This window comes from Larus michahellis, chromosome 1, assembly GCF_964199755.1.
Source record: "Larus michahellis chromosome 1, bLarMic1.1, whole genome shotgun sequence".
Lineage (NCBI taxonomy): Eukaryota > Metazoa > Chordata > Aves > Charadriiformes > Laridae > Larus > Larus michahellis.
In genome coordinates this window covers 152,291,028-152,295,645 of record NC_133896.1, presented here as the reverse complement: position 1 = coordinate 152,295,645, position 4,618 = coordinate 152,291,028, and positions in this window count along the sequence as shown.

The window sequence follows — 4,618 nt, the reverse complement described above, 5'->3', positions numbered from 1 at the left end:
GTGAGCGTGCCAGGCGCAGGCACGGCTGCAGTCTCATACAGGCGGCACAGCCTTCAGCATCTGCTGGAAAACCCACCTCAGAAGCTCCATAAGTACTTACATGACAAAACCACACAGATCTTATGGTTGCTGCAATATGACTGCTGCTGGTTCTTAACGACAGCCGGTTTAAAGGAATTTAAATAGGCTTTCACTCTGCGGTATTTGCAGGAGTATTTGCTGTGTAAGCTGAATGTCCCACAGAGAAGGTCAGTAGACCATGGAGACACAAGAACAGACAACCAAGAACTGTAACTTCCACAATAGGCTATTAAGTCCACTTATTGATGACATATTGTACTGGTTACAATGTGTATACTAACCAATGTTTTGAGCAGACATCATTTTCAAGGCTTGGTTCCGGGGGCCCTGTGAGTGAGTAGCATCTTCCCATGGGGTTCTCAATAGTGCGCGAGGCTTTGCAGATTAAAAGCAACATGTATTATACATGACATCTGTGTGCACTGCTCCTCAGAAGCGAGCTACATTGAGGGACTAGAAAACCAGCAACCTTCCACCAAAAATTCCCCTTTCCTCATCCCCTGCCTGCCCCCCCCCGTCTTTAATATTGCTGTCCTCTGACATGATGGCTTTGGTCGCCTCGCCATAACAAAGCATGTCCTCTGACATGATGGCTTTGGTCGCCTCGCCATAACAAAGCAAGCCAGCCTGTCTGTGTCATACGTGGGCTTTCAGCAGCTAATTAACATGAGGCAGCCATGGGAGTTTTCTGAGAAGCTGAGCTCTGATGTAACCCAATGCCATCCACTAGGAAGCTTTTAGACGCTCCAGCCATACATAATTTATTTTCGCCAGTCACATGGCAGTAAAGCTCATTTTGCATAATGGATACTTGCAATGGAAAAGCGCTTACAGGGTTTCAGTGGGGCAGGCAGCCCTTTCATCTATCTATATCAAAGAGAAATTAAACAATTATGGGAGTTTACTGCATTCTTGTAGAAAACTCTGAAAATAATGTTTTAAAGGCGTGCAAAACCCATTAAGGCAGCACTTCTGCTATTCACATCCACTGCCGCACAATTGTTCATTTACGCCTCTTTCCGGCGTCTTTGTGCCTCCTGATTTACACATAATGCATTTTCTCACCTGCAGTTCCTCTGAAATTCACTTTTGGCCGCAGAGGGCTCGGCGCCAGGGAATCCCGCGTCCCGGCGGGCGTTCGCCCCGGGGCCGCAGGTCGCCCTGAGCCCTCCCCTGCCTGTGGGCAGGATCTACGCCCCCCACCCGCCCCAGGTCCCCGGTCCCCGGGGCAGGGATGTGCGGCGGGTGGCGGGGTGGGGGGACACGGGGACAGGGGACCCGCCACCGGGAACCGGCTCCGGCAGCGGCGCGCGGCCACTCGCCACCCCGCCGGCCGGTAGCCAACGGCCGCGAACGGCCCCGAACGGCCTCGCCCGGGATGGCCGAGGGCAGCCCCACCTCCCTCCTGCATCTCTCCATCGTCCGCTGGTGGGTGCCGGGGACCGGGGTGGCTGCGGAGACCCCGGCTGGAGGGGGGGCAGCGGGGGGAGGTGGTGCGGCTGGTCTGCTCTCACCCCCCGCGCCTTGCCGGGGGGCTGGCAGGACCTACCGGGTGGGCTTACTACAGGGAGGGCTGGAATCCGACTTTTAAACACTTGTCTGGTAGGACAAGGGTCTGGTTTGTTGTAAAGGCCCCATCACAGAGTGATAGAGCTATAGAATGGTTCGGGTTGGAAGGGACCTTAAAGACCATCTAGTTCCAACCCCCTGCCATGGGCAGGGACACCTCCCACTAGACCAGGCTGCTCAAAGCCCCATCCAGCCTGGCCTTGAACACTTCCAGGGATGGGGCAGCCACAACTTGCCTGGGCAACCTGTTCCAGGGTCTCACCACTTTCACAGTAAAGAATTTCTTCCTGATATCCAATCTAAATCTACCCTCTTTCAATTTAAAACCATACCCCGCGTCCTATCACTACATGCCCTTGCAAACAGCCCCTCCCCATCCTTCCTGTCAGCCCCCTTTAGGTACTGGAAGGCCAGTATAAGGTCTCCCTGGAGCCGTCTCTTCTTCAGGCTGAACAACCCCAACTCTCTCAGCCTGTCTTCATAGGAGAGGTGATCCACCCCTCTAATCACCATGACTGCCATAAATGATACCATGGAAGCGGGGACGTTTCCCTGAAAGTCCATCTCCTGCCACAAGTCTTACTGATGTGGAGGTGGTTTGGTGTGGGGGAAAGAGGTTTTTGTCTCAGCCTACCCACTCATAGGGATCTGGCCCCTGGGCTGCCATCTACTTGACGTGATGCTGCAGTGCAGATGGCAAGGACCATCCCTGGCTGGACCACTTGTGGCTCATGTGCTTTTACAGTGGGCAGTGACATGCTGAGTGATTGATGTTCTCCAAGGTTATGTTTCCTCGAGGCGAAGGTAATGGTCGAACTCCCCAGTGAGAAAAATACTTTCTGTGGTGGAGTAAGGTTGTCACCATCATTTTCTTGTGCTTTGAGAAGAGCGTCATCTGCCGTGTGACAGCCAAAGAGAAACCAGGGTTACTTTCCTACTTTCACCAAGCACAGCTGAGTGCAGCTAGAAAGCAGTGTTGAAGCTTTGTGTGAAACAGCAACAACATGTACAAGCGAACTTTTAACTTGACAGCAAGTAATCTTCCGTCTTTTTGTTCCCCCTCTCAGTAACACCTGAGCAGCAGGAGTTATTCTGTGCTTCCCCTGTGATATAGATACCACTACTCCCATTTTAAAAGGATTAAAGGAAGAGATTCATCCAAGGTTATCCAACAAGTTTGAGACACTGCATAACACTGAATTGCAAAAAAGCCCTGAAAGGATGAACCGATGATTTTCTCATCACAACAACTTTCTGAATCACTTTTTCATGTTTTGAAATTTTTTAAATATTTAGCTTCATTTTACGGTTGGTGTGTTAACAATAGCAAACCAGATTTTGGTCCAGAAATGGTTTAACAGCAGACTTGTGAATTTGTATAATGGCCTGTCTGCCAAAGGCTCACATACAACGGGTGGCAAACCCCAAAAACCTGGAGTCCATTTGAGGTCCTAGAACCGATCAGATAACAATCCCAAAGGAAATTGTGGATGGAAAGGAGTAGGTAAATGGAGGAGGTCTTTCCCTGTGTGCTCCTTAGCCTCCATCTTTCTCCCTTACCACTCTGTCCTTTTGCTTTTGTTGTCTTTATTAACAGTTTTGTTTTGATGCATGCCATAAACACACAGGTTTTGAGAACCTCAAGGCTGACAGGCAAGAAGATGAGCACTCTGCTCTTTTCCTGTGTGGATTTTTTTTTCCTGACAGACAGTACTTTTGTATTATGTGTCAGCACTAAGAATGTGTTTGACTTGTTATTTGAAAAAGGCTGGCAGTTGAATAGACGATAAATTCATGAAATGAAATTCCCAAATATTTTGTCACTAAATAGTTAAATGCTGAGGCAAAACTATTGGCAGAAACCAGCTACTGAAGCATGAATTAATTTCTGCAGCAATTCCAGTGACTCTTGTGGTGTTATATTAAGGATGGATTTGGACTTAGGTTTAATCTCCTCCGGGACTGCTCAATTACGAAGGGTTTTGAGATGGTTGCTCTAGAAGAAACGAGCATTTCTGCCTGCTGGGAGGCAGAGCTCAGTCAGGACTCTTATCTAGAATAAATTTCATTTACCTTTCAGCCCCATGATGGGAAATACCCCATTAGTGCAGCAGATCCCCGATCTTTGGTGCAGGTTCCTGCTCGTGTCTAGCCGTGAAGCCTTTGCTGTTGGGTGGTGGGGCTGGAGGTGGTGAGGAGCCGGCACAAGCTCAGCCCTGGCGCTTGGCAGCACCAGCCTCTTGGCTTGGTGGGTGAGAAGATGGGCTCCGAGGAGGTAAAAGCGAGGTATTTTGGGGCCTTTTGCTAGGGAGAGGGAAACCTGGAAGAGGCAGTCAGCCTTCTTCCCGTGAGAAGGAGGAGGAGGAGGCGTGAATAAAAAGTGAGGTAGACACCATCAGACTGCACAGCGATGACGGTCTTGCTCGGTCTGTTCTAGCGAGCCAGTTTGCTGAAGACCTTATCCGCTATCTCCTGCCAATACAGGTAATACAGAAAAATAAACACTGGGTCGCCTGAAATCAGGCTGCTAATAAAAGAGAGGATGCTGATTTAAAATCCAACAGGCTTATCTCACCTGGTGATTATGAAAAGTCTGCTTTCCCAACCAGCTCGATTATCAGTAAAGACACAGTGAGTAACTGGCACTGTGCTGCACTAGCATTCATCTGATAAATTAATTAAATATGCACAAATCACTTGGTATAACGGAAGCAGAGTCACAGTAAGAAAACACTGTCATACAATCAGTGTTTCATGCTTTGAAAATTAATCTCTCTGCTTCTTTGCTCCAGCTTTGCTCCTGTATTTGTACTGCAGGAGGCTATTATCTTCTGACATCGAAACCATTGGCATTATCTCATAATTAAAGGTCTTTTTTTTTCTGGTGAAGGTAATACCTTAGGCTAATAAGTAACTAGGTTTACGTCTTCCTCACCTTATTCACGCAAGTAGTTGCATTGACTTGACT